The sequence below is a fragment of the Microtus oregoni genome, unplaced genomic scaffold, assembly GCF_018167655.1.
Source record: "Microtus oregoni isolate MIOR12 unplaced genomic scaffold, Mior012 000004F_ref0000308, whole genome shotgun sequence".
NCBI lineage: Eukaryota > Metazoa > Chordata > Mammalia > Rodentia > Cricetidae > Microtus > Microtus oregoni.
The window spans coordinates 24,270,181-24,291,292 of record NW_024543063.1 but is presented as its reverse complement, the minus strand read 5'-3'; positions in this window follow the sequence as shown (position 1 = coordinate 24,291,292).

Here is a 21,112-nt window from a genome sequence, read left to right as displayed (position 1 = left end):
GACAAACAAAATTTGGAAGACATCAGCAAATCCCTCATGGAAAACCAAGAAAAAGAAATCAAACATATGAAAGAAACTATTCAAGACTTAAAAACTGAAATAGAGACAATAAAGAAAATACAAGCTGTGGGAATTATAGAAACAGAAATCATGAGAAACAATCAGGAACCACAAAAGCAAGCATGAACAGCAGAATACAAGAGATGGAAGAAAGAATCTCAAGTGCTGAAGATACAGTACAGGAAATAGAGTTATCAGTCAAAGAAAACGTTAAATCTAACAAAAGCTTAACCCAAAATAACCAGGAAATATTTGACACCATGAAAAGAAATTCTAAGAATAGGTATAGAAGAAGGAGAAGTTCAACTCAAAAGCACATAAAATATATTTAACAAAATCATAGAACAAAATGGTCCCAACCTAAAAAAAAGATATGCCTATGAAGAAACAAAAAAGCTTACAGTACACCAAATAGACTCAATTAAAAAAAAGTCCTCTCGCCAAATAATCAAAACACTAAACATATAAAGTAAAGAAAGAATATTAAGAGCTGCAAAGGAAAAAGGCCAAATAACATATAAAGGTAGACCTATCAGAATTACACCTGACTTCTCATTGGAGACAATGAAAGCCATAAGGTTATGGTTAAGTGTTATGCTGTCATTAAGAGACCATGGATGCCAGCCCAGACTACTATATCCAGCAAAACTTAAAATCACTATAGTAAGGCAAAACAAGATATTCCATGACAAAACTAGATTTCACTAATACCTAGCTACAAACCCAGCCCTACACAAAATACGAGAAGGAAAAGTCCCACCCAAGGAAGTTGGCTACACCAACAAAAACATAGACAATTGATGGTCTCATAGCAGCAAATCCCAAAGAGAAAAACACACAAATTAACATTACCAAGAATGAAAAGTAAACTAACAGGAGATAGCAATCACTGGTCATTAATATCTAACAAAATAGACTTCAAGCTAAAATCAGTCAAAAAAGATAAAGAAGGTCATTTTTCATATTAGTCACAGGAGACTAATAAGAAGAAATATCAATACTGAACATCTATGCCACAGATACAAGGACACCCTCTTATGTAAAAGAAAAACTTCTAAAGATTAAATAATATATTAAAATCCCACACTTTAATAGTGGGAGACTGTAACACTCCACTCTCACCACAAAACAGGTCAGTCAGACAAAAAATGAACAGAGAAATAAGAGAACTAACAGATGTTGTGATTCAAATGGACTTAACAGACATATATAGAATACTCTATCCAAACAGAAAAGAATACACCTTCTTCTCAGCATCTCATGGAACCTTCTCAAAAATTGACCACATACTTGGTAACAAAACAAACCTCAACAAATAAAAGAAAATTGGAATAGCCCAATGTACCTTATCAGATCACCATGTTTTAAAATTAGAAGTCAAGAGCAATACTAATTCCAGAAAACCCACAAACACATGGAAATTAAACAATGCTCACCTGAATCATTGATGGAACAAGGGAGAAATTTAAAACTTCCTAAAATTCAATGAAAATGACCACACAACATACCCAAATTTATGGGACACAATGAAAGCAGTGTTAAGTGTTCATAGCACTAAACACTTACACGAAGCTGGAAAAAGCACACTAGTGAATTAACAGAACATTTGAAAATTTTAGAACTGAAAAAAACTCAGCTAACATAACTAGACAGGAAATAATCAAATTGAGAGCTGAAATCAACAAAATAGAAACAAAGAAAACAATGCAAAAAATCAGTGCGACAAAGAGTTGGTTCTTCAAGAAAATCAACAAAACAGAAAACCTCTATCCAAACTAACCAAAGGCAGCAAAAGAATATCCAAATTAACAAAATCAGAAGTGAAAAGTAGGAAATAACAACAGACATGGAGGAAACACAGAAAATCATCAGGTCATATTTTGAAAATCTGTACTCCATAAAATTGGAAAACTTAAAGGAAATGGACAATTTTCTGGATAAATATCACTTATGAAAATTAAATCAAGAAGAGATCAGCAAATTAAACAGACCTATAACTGCTGAAGAAATAGAAACAGCTATCAAAAATCTCCCAACCAAAAGAGGCCCAGGACCAAATAGTTTCAGCTCAGAATTCTACAAGACTTTCAAAGAAGAGCTAATACCAATACTCCTCAAATTATTCCACACAATAGAAACAGAAGGAACATCACCAAAATCTTTTTATGAAGCTACAATTACCCTGATACCCAAACCATAGAAAGACATTACTAAGAAGAGAATTACAGGCTAATCTCACTCATGAACATTGATGTAAAAATACTCAATAAAATACTGGCAAATCGAATCCAAGAACACATCAGAACCATCATCCACCATGATCAAGTTGGCTTCATCCCAGAGATGCAGGAATGGTTCAACATACAGAGATCTGTCAATCTAACCCACCATATAAAAAAACTAAAAAAGAAAAACCACATGATCATCTCATTAGACGCCGAAAAAGCTTTTGACAAGACCTTCATGATAAAGGTCTTGGAGAGAACAGGGATACAAGGAACATACCTAAACATAATATAGGCAATAGACAGCAAGACAACAGCCAATATCAAACTAATTGGAGAGAAACTCCCAGCAATTCCACTGAAATCAGGAACAAGACAAGGCTGTCCACTCTCTCCATATCTATTCAATATAATTCTTGAGGTCCTAGCTAGAGCAATAAGACATCAAAAGGAGATCAAGGGGCTAGAAATCAGAATAGAAAAAGAATTCAAACTCTCACTGTTTGCTTATGATATGATAGTTTACATAAGCAATCCCAAAAATTCTACCAAAGAACTTCTACGACTTTCAGTAATGTAGCAGGATACAGGATTAACTCAAAATAATCAGTAGACCTCTTGGACACAGATGATAAAAGGGCTGGAGAAGAAATTAGAGAAACAACACCCTTCACAATAGCCACAAATAGCATAGAATATCTTGGAGTAACTCTAAACAAAAAAGTGGAAGACTTGGATGACAGGAACTTTAAATTTTTGAAGAAAGAAATTGAAGAAGACACCAGAAAGTGGAAAGATCTCCCATGCGCTTGGGTAAGCAGAATCTTACCAAAAGCAATCTACAGATTCAATGCAATGCCCAGCAAAATCCCAGCAAAATTCTTTACAGACCTCGAAAGAACAGTACTCAAGTTCATATGGAAAAGCAAAAAACCCAGGATAGGCAAAATAATCCTTTAAAATAACATAACTTCTGGAAGCATCACAGTCCCTGACTTCAAACTCTACTATAAAGCACAGTACTGAAAACAACCTGGAATTGGCATAAGAACAGACAGAAGGACCAACAGAACCCAATAGAAGACCCAGATATTAATGCACACTCCTTTGAACACCTGATTTTTGACAAAGAAGCTAAAGTTATACAATGGAAGAAAATATAGCATATTTAACAAATGGTACTGGTATAACTAGATAGCAACATGTAGAAGAATGAAAACAAATCTATATCTATTATCATGCACAAAGCTCAAGTCCAAATGGATCAAAGACCTCAAGATAAAGCCAGCCACACTGAGCCGTATAGAAGAGAAAGTGGGAAGTACACTTGAATACATTGGCACAGAAGACCACTTCCTAAATATAGCCCCAGCAGCATAGATACTGAGAGAAACAATAAATGGAACCTCCTGAACCTGAAGAGCTTCTGTAAAGCAAAGGGTATGGTCAACAAGACAAAACGACAACCTACAGAATGGGAAAAAATCTTCACTTAACCCCACATCAGACAGAGGTCTGATCTCTAAAATATACAAAGAACTCAAGAAATTGGTCATCAAAAGAACACATAATCCAATTTAAAAAATGGATTACAGACCTAAACAGAGAACTCTCAACAGAAGAATCTAAAAAAGATTCCATCTTTTTTTTTTTATCCTCCAGAGAACTTAGACAAAAAAAAAATGAGGACAGTAAGAGAAACTTACATAGATCTAATCTACAGAGGAAGTAGAAAAAGACAAGATCTCCTGAGTAAATTGGAAGCATGGGGACTTCAGGGGAGGGTGGAAAGTGGTAGGGGAGAAACAGGAAGGGGAGCAAAGAAAAATGTTGAGCTCAATAAAAATCAATAAAAAACTGTAAAAAAATTCTGTACAAGGGTGAGATATTACCCTTACTGGACAGACTTCATACTTTGAAATCTTCAAGGAGGGCATTAGAACAAAATACTGGACAGGAGATCCAGACTTTACAAAAGGCAGGAGTAAAAAAAAAATTAAAGATTAAAAAATTTATCAAAAATTTGAGCAGGGACAAAAGTTACAAAGACAAAATTTAGCCCGATTACTATGTACCAAACTCCTGGATGGCTCAGTGGTTAAGAGCATTGCCTGCTCTTCCAAAGGTCCTGAGTTCAATTTCTGGCAACCACATGGTGGCTCACCCAAAACAACAAAACATCAAAAGAGGTGCTGGGAAAAGGAATGTTGAAGAGGTAACCAAAATATTCATTTATCTTCCACCTATTTATAGCAACTAATTAATTAGGGGTGATGTACACAGGCTGCTGCATCACAGAAAGTATTTAGTTAATGTCACAGGATCAGTCATAATAGTGAAAACATTTATGTTAAGAGAGTGACCTTAGATACAGGGCAGGATCATCAAGAGGGACTTGGATATCTCCACATCAAAATTTGCTAAAGAATTTCTGTACCTTCAACTTGGAAGACTATGACCATGCAGCTGCTTACTGGCAGGACCTGCTCAGCCCAGGAAGAACTGACAAGAACCCAGATGCCCTTGCTTGCTGGCAGGATCTGCTCAGCCCAGGAAGAACTGAGAAGCACCCAGAGTTATAAAGGGTTGGATATTTGCATGAAGATGTTTCTAAAACGATTCAGGTTTCTCCTAAACATCTATAGTAAAATGCCAAAAGATAGAGAAACACTCAAAGACAGAGTTCTTAATTAGAATACAACATGGGTTCTTAGCTTAATAGTACAAAAAATGAGAAAAGTGTGGTCAGTCAGCTGTCCAATGCTGAGATTATTAGTAAGAGTGGGCTAGTGGCTTTTTATAAATGACCTTACACACTTCTCAGGGATGCTCACCATTGCCATACATATCATACCTCAAGCAGTCAGGGCATGGCAATTGTTTCAAAGGAAGGGGCCTGAACCTTTCTGCCCAGCCCTTCTCAATCTCATCATTGCTCAGCTGTACTGTTATAGAGTTTCAGCATTGCTTCAGGCATAGCTCCAAGGAGCTCTGGTGGGGGTGGTGGAAGCTTCTTCTAGCTCCTGGGGGTCAATGCAGATGCCTCCTGCTAGAAGCTTTCAGCAGATCCCCTGGTGAGGCACAGAACCCACCCAGGAGGCCACCTTGGGATTTACTTAGCTTTCAGATTAATAGAGGAACAAAAATGAACTTCTACTCCAAGATGGCTGTAGGTACATGACCAATGAGTAAATATTCTACTGAGGTGGGACTACAACCTAAAACTGTCTTGGGAGACAGGGTTGCCCAGTGACACCAAGGCAGCGTTACACCTAGCTTCAAAGGCAAGGCCTCTGCTCTATTGAATTCATATGGCAGAGAATTGAGTCAATAAAGGTAAGTCTGCACTTGGACTTGCTCAGAATCCATTACTGCTTCCTTCATTCGTACTGCTCCTGTGCTGGGATGTCCAGTCATGTCCATCTTGGCTTGATTATACTAGTTCCCAGTCAGTGTAATCCCAATTTTTCCTGAAAGACCCTCAGAGAGGACCTTTCCTCTCTGATGAAGACCCCAGAACCAGGACACTCCAAGACCAGGCCACAGGATGCAATTAGCAAGAGGTTTATTGAGTAAACACAGGTACCTGCAGGCGGCAAAGACTTTCGGAGGACTTGAGGCGCCTGCCAACTGGAGGGCGGGCTTTTTATAGGGGAGAGCAAAAAGCAAGTTTACAGAAGCAAAAGCGTGGTTATCGATCAAACGGAATGAGGCAGGGGCATGAATGGTTTCCTCTCTCAGCATGGATGCCTGGCAACAGTCATCCTGTTCCTATCTTATAGCTAACCTGCTTTATTGATATCCTATCTTATTGACATCTTGCCTTGCAGTCTTCCTATCTCTATCTCCTGCTCTCTCAGGCACATGGGATGTTCTTACGGGAGCAGGCTGGCTGCTGATCCGGAGAGTTTTTTTTTTTTTTAAAGCAAACAGAATGCTCCCCTGGGAGCATGCTAGCTGCGGGTTTTGAGGAGGGGGTCTGTAGGGTCTTTCATTTTCCCCTTTTTCTTTTTATTATTGAGTTAAATCTTTTACTCAAAGCAATTACAGAACCTCGGTTTCTTGTTGTGGTAACATGTGATACTGATGGGTCAGTACTAGGGCCTGAATGACTGACAGCCTGTCTTTTATAAACTGGACCAGGCAGTTTAAGATGCAGGGCCCAAACAGGAGTATCAGAAGGAGGATAATTAAGGGACCCATCAAAGAAGACAATAAAGTTGTAAACCAGGGAGTCTTATTAAACCATCCTACGAACCATCTTTGCTGTGATTCAAACAGCTTTTGTCTCTGCTTTAATCTTTCTCTAAGTTTGGTCATGGATCTTCTAACCAATCCAGTATGGTCAGCATAAAAGTAACATTTTCCCCTGGGTGTAGCACAAAGACTCCCTTTCTTTAAAAACAACAGGTCCAGGCCCCTCCTGTTATGGAACACCACCTCTGAAAGCTTTGCTCAGACAATAGCCATATGAAAACTAGTACAACTAATGGGACAAAATAACTTATACTTTACAGAGCAGTATTGGGAGAAGATAGTAGAACATCTCTAGGGTGTGCATAATAGCTCTTAACAAAATTATCTGAATGAGGCTTGAAAGTAACTACATGGTAGACATTGTGAACCACTGTAGACCCGAGAATAGCACCCAACACTGTGGCAATAATAGTCTATTGACTACAAAGAGCTTAACTCAGCCCTAAGAAACACATGGATGCCTTCTCATAAGAGGCAAGTTCAGTATTATGAAGACGAATCTCTTTTGCTGTAGACACCGGGAGTGTTGATCCTCAGCTCCAGAGAATGTGCCGGAGAGGTCAGTTTCGGTCCAGCTGGCACCACATGGCATTTACGGGTTTCCATTGCATCCTGTAGCATCAGCTTTATCCAAATGTACAGGGTTGTGTCCATTGTGAGAACTTAACAAACAATGAGAGAAATGCAATACAGAATGACAAATGTTTAAAACAAAACAAAAAGCCCTGAAGCCAGAGGACAGCCAATGAGGACATAAATATCTTTTTTTGAGACTGACCTTACCCAGGCTTTACATTTGTAAGTACAACATTAAAAAAAGTTTTAACATCTCATTAACATCTATTTTATCATACACTAAACCACATCTGTTTATCTTTTGAAAGCCATATCATTTTATAACCCCACAGATTAAAGTAAGATTTTCCTGTAGGAAAACAAAACCTGTCAAGAGGTAAGGAAGCTTTGGGTGTGTTTGCTTTTCTCTGCAGTTATCTGCACAAAACGGTCTGATCTGGAAAAATCTCAAACTGTACAAAATAATTCCTGTCAATAGGTCCCAGACACACAGAGGAGGAAAAGAACAGAATTGCCTTTTGCTTCTGCTGTCTGATATTGTGCTTCAAAAGACACTAAAAAGTGAGCAGAGCCCTGTGGGTTTCTGACTTTAGGAAAGAAGAGCCTTAAAGGTGATGTAAGCCCATCTTATAGCAGATGTGCCTGCCCTGTGTACGCCTGTATGGCATATTTTTTTTCTGTCATCATTATTATTTTTTATTATGAAATAAATATTAAAACTTTTTTTGAGTCAGATAGCAAAATGCCATCCGTGGAATGGTATTTTATAGATTTATGGAATCGCTTACGTGTGATTTCCAAGGGTTCATTTACAACGTACCGACCCGTGCTCGTGCTGTTGAGCGTTCCCTGTGGGAGTGCAGTCGACCTTTATCTCCCTGTTTGCAGAGCGTTAATATGTGTAGGCACTGGGAAGGCAAATTTTTCTCCATCCTTTTCTTTTTTAAAAATATTTATTTATTTAGTTAGTTATTTACTTATTTATTTATTTATTATGTACACAATATTTTAATTTTATATTAATTTATTGTGTACACAATATTCTAATTTTATATTTATTAATTATGTACACAATATTCTAATTTTTACATAATTTTATGTATACAATATTCTAATTTTATATTTATTTATTATGTATACAATATTCTACTTTTTATATTTATCTATTATGCATACAATATTCTACTTTTTATATTTATCTATTATGCATACAATATTCTACTTTTTATATTTATCTATTATGTATACAATATTCTAATTTTCATATTTATTTATTCATTATACAATATTCGAATTTTTATATTTATTATGCACACAGTATTCTAATTTTATATTTATTATGTATAAAATATTCTAATTTTTATATTTATTTAATTTGTATGCAATATTCTAATTTTTATATTTATTTATTATGTATACAATATTCTAATTTTATATTTATTTGTCATGTATACAATATTCTAATTTTTATATGTATTTATTTATGTATACAATATTCTAATTTTTACATTTATTTATTATGTATACAATATTCTAATTTTATATTTTTTATTATGTATACAATATTCTGTCTGCGTGTATGCCCTCACGTCAGCAGAGGGCACCATACCCCATTACATTTGGTTGTGAGCCACCATGGGGTGGCCGGGACTCGATCCCGGGACCTCGGGGAGAGCAGGCCGTGCTCTTAACCTCTGAGCCATCTCTCCAGCACCAAGAAAATTTTTAAAATGATTTACAGTGTGTTAAAAATGTGGGCAGGCTAAAAGTTGAAGTTCTTAAAGTAAAAATTCAAAAATAAGGAATAAAGAGAGTTGCTGGGTGTGGTAGCACACGCCTTTAATCCCAGTGCCTGGAGGGCAGAGACAGACAGATCTCCGTGAGTCAATTAAAATTAAATTAAAATCAAGTACAAAAATCCAGATACACGGAGAATCGTGACACTCTATGCTATCATGTTATCTTTTCATGGTTTGAGTCGTGAGGAGTGGCAACCGCGGCGAGAAAGGATATTTGTTTTTTAATGAATTACTTAATTCAAGATAAATATTTTTGAAATACCTTGAATGAAATTCAAAAGCAATGTTACTCTGGAGAAGAGACTTTGCTTCTGAAAACGAGAGGCTGTGGGTTCATCCTGAGTTTCAAAGGAAATAATTCTAAATTTTCTTCGGGTCCCTATAAGATGATCCGTGCCCCCAACCAGTAGGAATTATCCAGGAATACGACGCACACATTCCCCCCCAAAAAATTCACTGTGCGTATTTTCCCATTTATCAAAAAGAAAAAAGAAATTTTTTGTTTATTTTTTATGAAGTTGAATATTGTTTACTCAAGGTCTGTAAAAAATTATTTTACGTTTTCATGGGTAATGTATCAAATTTATAGATCGCCATTGCTGTAGCTCCCATATTTGTTGATCCTATTCCTCCAAGACCTTGGGAGATTTTTCAATATTTTTGGGTCCTTTTCAGGTTTTCTTCAAAGCCTTAAAGTCTTATCAAATGGATTTTTCATTATTGGTTATGGTGAACCCAAGATACTTTATGCTGTTTGTCGCTGTTGTGAAATACGAAGTTTCTCTTATTTCTCCCTCTGTTTCTCTATCCTTTGTGTATAGAAGAGGTGTTTATTTTTTTATTTATTTTTAAAAAATATTTAATTATTTATGATGTATACAATGTTCTAATTTTTATATTTATTTGTTATGTATACAATATTCTAATTGTTATATTTAGTTATTATGTATGCAATATTCTAATTTTATATTTATTTATTATGCATACAATATTCTAATTTTACATTTATTATGTATGCAATATTCTAATTTTATATTTATTTATTATGCATACAATATTCTAATTTTTACATTTATTTATTATGCAATCAATATTATAATTTTATATTTATTTATGATGTATACAATATTCTGATTTTTATGTTTATTTATTTATTGTGTATACAATATTCTAATTTTTATATTTATTTATGATGTACACAATATTCTAATTTTTATATTTATTTATTATGTATACAACATTCCAATTTTGTATTTATTTATTATGTATGCAATATTCTAATTGTGTATTTATTATGTATGCAATATTCTAATTATATATATATATTTATTTATTATGTGTACAATATTGTAATTCTAAGGATGCAGAGCAGCAGGGGGGGGAATGGGGGGGGAAATTGGCCGCCACGGGGAATCATGGGAGACGTAGTCCCGTGGAGCAGCGGGCAGGCAGGAAGCAAGGAGCCTGGCCTTTGGGTCCAGGGACATCCTGCTAGACCGAGTCCATTGCTGACTACAGGCAAAATGGTCGTCAAGGGGAATCATGGGAAATGTAGTCCCGATTTGGACTTATTTATTATGAAATGAATCCACACAAATGCCATTGGATTGAAATCTGGGTTAATAAAACAGACACAATGCCACATTATGCGGTGCACTGGCGAGAAATACAGCCAGATGCATTCGTTGTTAGAGTCAATAATAAGTATCAAACAATTATAGTTACAGCAACAAGATATTCTGACACAGATGCACAATCCACATTTACTTGTAGAGCAGCAATGAATGCCTCTTGTGTAAGGAGACATTTTGCAGTACCACTAGATAAAGCAATGGATGAGGGAATGGTAGGTTATTGGCACAACAAAACAAATCAGAAGGATTTGATGAACAAAATTATGAATATCCTAATTATGATAATTATGAAGATAGGATAACAGCACCACAACAAAACCTACAACACCCTCCCCAGTACAGATATGGAAGGACATGTTTGCAGAACCAAATCTAGTAAAATATGGAACCATGACAATACCAAAACCATATGGAAATAAATGCCCAAACAGCCTATGGTCAAAAATTAGTAACACACAGGTTAACAATAAAACAGCAAATTTCCTGTGTCTAACAGATCTTCCTAATCTACCATGGTTTGGTAATATTACACCAGTAGGATACAGCTTGGAGAAATTACCTAGAACATACAATACAACAATTAATGGTAAAACAGTAGTTTTGCAAAATATGTATCCATATATTGAAAGCAATGAAAAATGGCAATGGGAAACATGGAAAAAGTTCTTAAAGACAGCTGTGGAACACTGGAGGTTCCCACTAGTATTAACATCCATAATTCCACAACCATGGCATATGAATAGATACAAAGAATCAATAGGATTTATTTGTAAAATTGCAACCCATAGATGCTATTTGGCTATAACAATGGATAAGCATAATGAGACATCACATCATGATTTGGTATGGGCTTGTATCGAAAAACATCACAATATGACAACAGGTGTAGCTAATATACAAGATATTAAGATGAATATAACTGAGGCCTTTGTATATATTAATGATACACATGGCCATCTAGCAGTAATAGCAAAAAATACATCAATAGCCAGCACAATATACATAACAAGTTATATAAGAAATTTTACAGAGGAAATTTAGCCATATGTAACAGTAAAAGCAGAGAAGTTACTAAAACTTCATATAATCGAGGGCTCAACAGGAGAAAGCACAAATAATGAAACACACATAAGTATTGATTTAACAAAGTGGACAAAAAACGATATTGTAAGACAGAATAATTATGTTATATAATATATATATACATACATACACATACCTTAAAAGACACACTCCCATATCTTAGATCTGGATTGTGGGATAGAGGGAAAAGTATGACCACAAGAGATAAACTAGGGATCATAAGAGCAGACATACAATTATGCCATTGGGAATCTATAACAGATGTATATCCCATACCATGGGATATTGAAGCAGAAATTAAGAATGTAACAGTTAAGATGAAATATGGAACCACACAAAAAAAATTACTCATGAGGTTACCTATTATGGGTATTCAAATATATCATATGTGCCAGCTAAAATTGTTATAGAAAACCCAATACAAATTTATAGAAATAATAATCACTCCAAAGTAGCAATAGGATTATCATTAGATGAAAAGTTTAAATATACCAGGGCTACAGCACACTATAGGACAGGTAATACTAAGAAAATAAATTGGTTTCAATGGATAAATATAACAGAAGAAAATACCATAATCTATAATCATTATGGGGTACCATATTATCACTCATCATTAACTATAAATCCAGAATATAATGAATGGTAGGTATATCACAGACTGGGTAACCCATATGCCAAAAGGAACAAACACTTCATTTTCACAGGACTGGGAATCCGTAATATATGTACCATTAAAATTTTCTCATTGTCCAGATTATAAAATAACAGACCCCAGAATAGTATATAGAGGAGCAATCCATAATAACAACAAGACGTACCCTCTGTATACAGTCCATTACCATAAAGGATATTTAAATCCACCTCCCGGGAAGGCAGGCATAGTTACAGCTCCACTATTGGCCCCAGATTTAACAATAATTTCTAGAGTTATATTATACCCAAAAATAAGAAAAATATCTTTAGATATATATTTAACAATATTACAGCCTCCTGAATATTATTGTAATAAATTCAATATAGATACATTAGCATTACAATATAATAGCCCCATAAGACTTGGAAGGAAACCTCTACAAGTAGGATTTTTGGTAGGAGGATTAATAGCAGGAGCAATCATGGGAGCAATAGCAGGAGGAGGAACATCAGCCGTAATGCTGTAACCAATTAAGGCAGAAATAAGACACTTACAAGAAGTAAACGTACAAACAGCCTCAGCAATAAGGACAGTAGTGAATAGTCTAGATGCATTACAACTAATAACCCAACAAATGAGAGCAGAATTCCAAATATTCCAAAAAGAAAACCAGTAGAATATAGAAAATATAAAGTCATTAATGAAAAGTACACATAATGAAAAAATGTGTACAGCATATGAAGAGCATTTAAGAGGCTTAACTGATGAGTTAAATGCACTATTTACTACAGGAACAGGAAGAAGGACCCCCAGAATATCAAACCATGTTAAATCCACACAAAAATAGCGGCTGTGAGGCAGGAATATGCATAATACACCTATTACAAATATACACAGATATTGCATATCAGGCATACAATACAAACCTGCGGCACAACCATGGTCAAATAAACTGGATCTGTTTTCAGATCTACGGGTAAAATGGATCACACCTACAGATAGATATCTCTGGGTGTCATTAAACGATACACCAGTATATATTCCAATAGAAGAGTGCTTCCATCTTAGTCTTAGCACATATGTATGCCCACATGAACCAAAACGTGAAAGAGAAACCACAAGACTTACAGCAACAATAATGACAGATACAATAACAAACACAGGGGATTATACATGGTTGATTTGTACAAATAAAAACACAATAATAAATTGTACAAATTACCAGAAGGCACAACAGAAGAGGTTATAGACACGTTTAATATAACAAGAGAATGCTGGATGCTACATAATTGCTCTGTAGTAACAACTGAGAAAGGACAAGAGATGGTGACTACATTATCTTATGAGGAACACCACGTAATGACAGGACAATTCATATGGGATGATAAAACAGAGAGAGATCACTACAATAATTATGTAAAAACAATGATAAAAATACAGGAGATAGCTGAATTTAACCAGAAACAATTTGATAGCATACATAAAACTATGCAGAAATAGGATTCCAACCTAGCATACAACCAAGATAAGTTGCATAATATAGTTGGAGTATTAAGAGCCAATACATATATACATAAAGATTGGATTAAAAAGACAAAACAGTGCAGTTTTGTTAATTACATTGCCAGACTAATACAATTAGATTTCATATGCACACCATTCCCAACATGGTGGGCAATGATCAAAGAGGCAGCATGGATAGTAATGATTATATTAATGGCTTGTGTAGGCATAAAGATTGCATTACTCTTTTTAAGGTGCCACAGTGGGAAGAAATGGACCCTCTAAAAGGAATTTGGACCTACTAGCTAAAGGAGGTATTAGAAGGGTAATTTGGCATTATTATAATAAACACTGGAGTGCACTTGTGGACTTGTTTGATAGAATGGGAATAGATAGAGGGACAGATAGAGATAAATGTCATTTTTGTAAGAGTAAATATAATATGATGTTTTTAGGAACTATGAGTATTAAACAAGATTTGATGGCATGCTTACTTAATCATATAGTTTGGCACATGAAACATGGAGTGAAAGAAAGAGTGCATAAACACCCATTTGATCATATGCTTCATATCTTAGCTAGTTTAGTCAGTTGCTTTCTTAGCAAAGGAAGTTATACACATTACGAATTAATCAGAAGTATGATAAGACATGATAGATGGGGAGCATTTGCATTGCTAGAAGGAGACTGGTATAGTGAAATGAGTAAACTGGATAGAATTCATACACCTAAGAGCTGAGAAAGTTATTGCATCAGAGCAATATCAAAACCATTTTTAGAAGATATGCTTTTTGAATATTGCTCTTATTTGGATTGATATGATAGATATAAAACATGGAAGAGTAGGAATTGCAGGGTGATTAGCTTCATGCCCATAAAATGCACACAAAACTGCCATAAAGGACGCACCCTACAGAGTATACCAGCATGCACACCTGGAGATCGGAATTTAAGATCAGTAAATGACCAGATGGCCTACATAGCGTATAGAAGGCGACCGATAGCCTATGTAAATCCTCAGGCCTGTGAGCCTCATAGTGACTCCTTTAATGTTGACATGTCAGGAGTCAGGGGATGGAATGTAATGAGCATGGAGGCAGATTCCTCTGAACGAATAAATAAAGGTGAAATGTTACTAAGGTGAAATAGTAAGAGAAAAGCGGGTAAAATAGCAGAGGAACTGCCGCCTGTGACCAGCAGCCCCCACTGCCACCTGCTGGAGCAGGTAGCGGGCGGGCACGGGGTGGGCTGGAGGGGGCGAAGCCTCCTCTTCCGCGCTTCCCAGCGGGTCTCCAGTGGACTGGGGCCCGGGACTGGGGCTTGGCCTGGGGTAGGAGCCAGGGGAGGGCGGCACCAGGGGTGGGGCATCGCCAGGGCCCTGGTTCCTGGTCCCCGGGGCTCAGACTTGTGTCTCAGTGCTTGTCAGTGCTGACTCGTGGGTACTAATAGCGGCTGGGGGGCCGGGGGAGGGACGCCACTCCCTGGGCCTCCCCGGGGCTCCTGGAGCCGGTTCCCTGTTCTGGACTACGTCTCCCATGATTCCCTGCGGCCGCCATTTTGCCTGTAGTCCGTGAATGGGCCGCATGCACAGGGAACTCGGTTTCCCATGATCCCCGGTCCCCTGCCTTCCCTGCAATTTTGAACTGACTTAAAAGAGGTGGCTGAAGCAGGATGGTTATCTCACTTCTCACAATGGCTCTGGCACCAGGCCTCTGTGGAAAGAGAGATCCTCCTAGCCTGCCTCCCAAAAAGCAGCAATATTGAATGCCTTGCCTAAACATTTAATGCTCTGTCTTCCGAGCACAGAGCTTTGTCTCCCGAAAACAGACATTTAACGCCTTGCATCCCGAATGCAAATCCTCATTCCCTGAGAGTGGACATTGAAGGTCTGTCTCCCGAGAACAGACTAGATACTCTGCCTTTCAGAATGCTTTGCCATCCCGAAAGCAAAGCCTCGTCTTCTGAGCAGACAGAACGCTTTGCCATCCCGAGAGCAAAGCCTCATCTTCGAGAGTAGAGAACTAAAAGCCTTGTCTCCCGAGACTCGGTCACCCGAAAGCCGAGTCCAAGGCCCATCAGGACTTTATCTCCCGAGTGCAGACTACGGGGTCAAGAGTCGATCTTCGCTACCCAGCCCCCAGTGCGGACAAGAGCCCAGCCTGAAGAAATTCAAAAAGCCCTTTTTAAGCCAGGGAATATCAGGTTGTATGATGCTATTTCATGTGTATATTAGAGGTTAAGAGAAGAGCATAGATGTGTTAATGCATATGTTTAGGGTGTGACATGTTAAGAGATATTTTATGGGTAATTGATAAGATTAAGAAATATTAATGGATAAGCTAAGGTTAAGGAGTGTTTTATAGATACTTAATGGATAAGTTGTAATAAGGTCAAGGCAAGTAATGGATAAGTTGTATTAAGGTTAAGAAGTGTTTTATGAATAGGTGATAAGTTAGATTAAAGTTATGAATTGGTTTTATGTATTAGTTTTAGTAGGATTAATAACTGTGATATTGAATTGCCCGTGTGTTGCCCATTATTAGTCCCCCATGCCTATTAAGATTGAAACCCCCATTGATGTATTGGATATTGAAGTTGCTAGTAAAGAATCATTAGAAAAACAATTCTCTTGCTTGGTCTGGTTACTCACCACTCTCTGGGGAGAAAGGGCAGAGAGTCCTCATAGATATTACTCGAAAAGAACCTGGAGCTGAAGTCCCTGAGCTCGTAACAGATTGGCGTAGTCGGCTTCACGAGTAAAAAGGATTTTCTGTGCAACCTCAGAGGTCATGTGTCACTGGCTAAGTAAAAGAATAGAAAGGAAGGCAGATTTAGAATTTGAAAAATTAATAAATAAGAAAAATCCCTCAAATATTACATGGTATATAGGAAAGAAGTATATTAAATTTCTGTATTGGTTGGCAGATAGGACCTACTAAAATGAATAAGTTAACCAAAAAAATTGAGGAAACTCAAGGTAACACCAGTAACAGGAAAAGAACCAACAACAGAGGCAGAACAAAAATGGTGTATACAGCAAAAATAACAAAAGGCAAGATAGGGTATATGAAACCAACAGACGTAAAAATGGAATTAACAGAGCCACAGTTGCTAAATCCAATTCTAGATAGGGCCCCCAAGAAAGAAGTACCAGCAATACTGCTAAAAACAATACAAGATATTGATAAAGGTAGATTAGCGGGCAAAAGGCTAGCCTTGATCATTACCAGACATAGGGCAGACCTGGCCAGTCAGCCACAGTCTGAAGCCGTTCCCTCTTTTCCAGTAAGTACAGTAACAAAAAAAGACTCCCCTATTGGCAAAATTAAAAGGACGGTCATGGTGGGTACCCCTATCGGGGATGCACCAGATATAGAAGATACTGCAGTGCACAGAGGTGAACGGGTAGAGGAGCTAAGACCATTTACTCCAGGGGAGTTAAGTGAGTTAAGACAAGAATATGCCCAAAATGGCATGGATAGTGAAACTGTGGGAAAAGGTGCAGACACAGTTATGTTGACAGAACATGAAATGAGGAAACTCCGTAATATAGAGAAAATCCGAGTATAGCAGAAGCTCTACAGCATTGTGTGGACGTAAGCCGGGGTGATACCCACCCCCTATGAGACTGGATTACAGCAGCTTGGAGACATGCATTCCCTACTATGGATCTTACCCAGTTTGAAGCAGCAGGTAAATGGACGACCTACCAGGAAGGTACACAGCTGGCAAGAGAATTAGGCATATTGTATTTCATATACAATGAAACAAACACACCACAGGCAGCTCCACTAACTCCACAATTTAAGAAAATGATAATTAAGGGAGCGCCACCACACCCCAGAATGAGTTCAGCAGGACCAATTCAAAATTGCCAGACAGTGGCAGAAGCCATAGATTTTTTTCAAAAACTTCAGAGAGATGGATGATGATAAAGTCCAGTCAGTAAGAAACCAAGAGGATTCTTGCAAAATATAAGGAAAATTAAACCTCTTGAAAGGCTACATAAGACCGAATCAACCATGGAACCCATGGAGGGCAGTAGTAGGACAAAGAAGGAAACCATTCCCACAGAGACCTTTTTTAGGGCACACCAGAGGACCAGCAAATACAAATTCAACAAAACAGAAGGCAACCAGACAGGAGCAGATCAATACCCATACCAAGGGGGAAAAACAGGTGGCAGAGACAAAATGCCACACCCAAGAACAGCAGCCACTAAGACCAATGATAAACCTGCCAGTAGTTAAAAAAGTACCAACAAAATGGCTTTTAGATACAGGAAGTGAAATAAGTATCTACACAGAATTTACAGATAATTATAAAAATAAAAAACGGATTAGAATACAAGGAGTTAATACAGAAAGAACAGTACCAGTAACAGAAATAATTATTCGATGTTATGATGTTAAGCATAAGATAGAAGTAGCTAGTTTTTCCGCACCACTAAATATTTTGGGATTTAAAGAAATTAATAAACTATTTCCATTTTTCTTGAATCACAAGTCCATAAGGAAATATTATGTAAATTTAGCAGAAAGTAAAAATTGAACCAGTAAAATTACCAAAAATTCCTCCAACTTTTACAGCACAATACTCCATAAAAGGAGGTATGACCGAAATTTCAGATACGGTCCAGACTCTTTCAAAAGAGGGCATTATAGAACAAGCACAATCTTTAAATTACAACTCACCAGTGTGGCCAATACTGAAGCCAAATGGAAAATATAGATTTAAAGTAGATTACTGGAGGATTAATGAAAAATCCCCCAGAATGCCAGCTAGTCTACCAGACGTAGAAGATATTTTTCTACAAGTAAGACAACATGCACCAAAATGGCTAGCAACAATAGACTTGACTGATATGTTCTTTGGGATACCATTGCATCCAGAAAGCCAGGAAATTACAACATTTACGTGGCAAAATAAACAATATAGATTTAAAAGATTGCCACAAGGATATTTACATAGTCCAATTATAGCACATGCAACACTGATGACAACATTAGAAACATTACCAGAAGTTAAAGGTAAAATATTATATGGCTACACTAAGGCTACCCACCCAGAGTGGTGAGTGCCTGCCTACCGGGCAGGCCTCAAGGACCCCCAAAATGGAGCACTCGCACCTTCAGCTTTTGCAGCAGTGTCCTGTGTTCTACTTGTCCCTGCCCTGCCCCCAAGTTCTCCCTTTTGTCCGCGGGTCATTGGACTACCAGGCATCTATGTTTCAGTGCTGAGGAGTTTCATCTGGAAGGGACAGTTTCTGCTTCTACACTGAGGAGATACACCCAGAGAGTCAGTCACAACAAAGACTGGACCAAGACACCAGGCCTCTCCTGGCTCCATTTAAAGGAAGAGATGGGAAAGCGCCAAGGCAAGAATTCCTCCAACAACCTGAAAGGCAACATGACATCACCAGAATCCAGGGATTCCGAAATAAGAAGAATTGTACACCCTACTCTAGAAGAATTAGAGGAAATTGACTCAAAAGTGAATTATATGAAAATAATAGAGGACCTTAAACAGGAGGTGAAAAACTGCCATAAACAATTAGAGATCACAAACAAAAACATAGAGGAAATTAATAAATCGCTCAAAGATACCCAAAAAAACCAAGAGAAACAAGAAAAAGCAATCAAACAGGTAAGGGAAGTGGTTCAAGACATGAAGAATGAAATGGAAGTAATGAAGAAAACACAAACAGAGGGAAGGATGGAGATGGAAAATCTGGATAAACAAAAGGAAATACAGAGACAAGTACTACCAACAGATTACAAGAGATAGAAGAAAGAATGTCAGACACTGAAGATACCATAGAGAAAATAAACACACTGATCAAAGAAAACAGCAAAGCTAATAAATTCTCATCACAAAACATTCAGGAAATCTGGGACACAATAAAAAGACCAAACCTAAGAAAAATAGGGGTAGAAGAAGAAGAAGAAGTACATCTCAACGTTCCAGAAAATATATTTAATAAAATTATAGAAGAAAACTTTGCCAACCTAAAGAAGGATATTCCTTTGAAGGTTCAAGAAGCATACAGAACACCGAATAGACGGGAACAAAAAAAAAAAGCATCTCCTCGCCATATAATAATCAAAACACAAAACATACAGAATAAAGAAAGAATATTAAGAACTGCAAAGGAAAAAGGCCAAGTTACTTATAAAGGTAAACCTATCACACTTACACCTGATTTCTCTATGGAAACAATGAAAGCCAGAAGGTCCTGGATAGATGTTCTGCAGAAACTAAGAGACCATGGATGCAAGCCCAGACTACTATACCCAGCCAAGCTTTCATTCACTATAAATGGAGAGAACAAAATTTTCCAGGATAAAAACAAATTTAAACAATATGTAGCCACAAATCCAGCCTTACAGAAAGTAATAGAAGGAAAATCAATAACCAAGGAGTCCAACAATGACCACAATAACTCAGACATCTAGAGACCCTTCACCAGCACAACTCAAAGAAAGGAAACACACAAACTCTACTACTAAAAAAGTGACCGGAGTTAACAACCACTGGTCATTAATATCACTTAATGTCAATGGACTCAACTCACCTATTAAAAGGCACAGGCTAAGAGATTGGATACGAAAACAGGATCCAACATTCTGCTGTTTACAAGAAAAACACCTCAACCACAAAGACAGGCACCTACTCAGAGTAAAGGGCTGGGAAAAGGCTTATCAAGCAAGTGGACCTAAGAAACAAGCAGGTGTGGCCATACTAATCTCTAACAAAGTAGACTTCAAACTTAAATCAATCAGAAGAGATGGAGAGGGGCATTTTATACTCATAACAGGAACAATTCATCAGCATGAAGTCTCAATCCTGAACATCTATGCCCCTAATATAAAAGCACCCACGTACATAAAAGAAACATTGCTAAAACTCAAGGCAGCCATCAAACCGCACACACTAATAGTAGGAGACTTCAACACTCCTCTCTCACCAATGGACAGGTCAGTCAGACAGAAACCTAACAGAGAAATAAGAGAATTAATAAAGGTAATGAATCAAATGGACTTAACAGACATCTATAGAACATTCCACCCAAATAGGAAAGAATATACCTCTTCTCTGCAGCTCATGGAACCTCTCAAAAATCGACCACATAGTCGGTAACAAAGCAAACTTCCACAGTTACAAAAAAATATTAGTAACCACCTGTGTCTTATCGGATCACCATGGATTAAAGTTAGAATTCAACAACAATCCTACCCCCAGAAAGCCTACAAATTCATGGAAACTGAACAGTCAACTACTGAACCATACCTGGATTAAGGAAGAAATTAAAGTCTTCCTGGAATTCAATGAAAATGA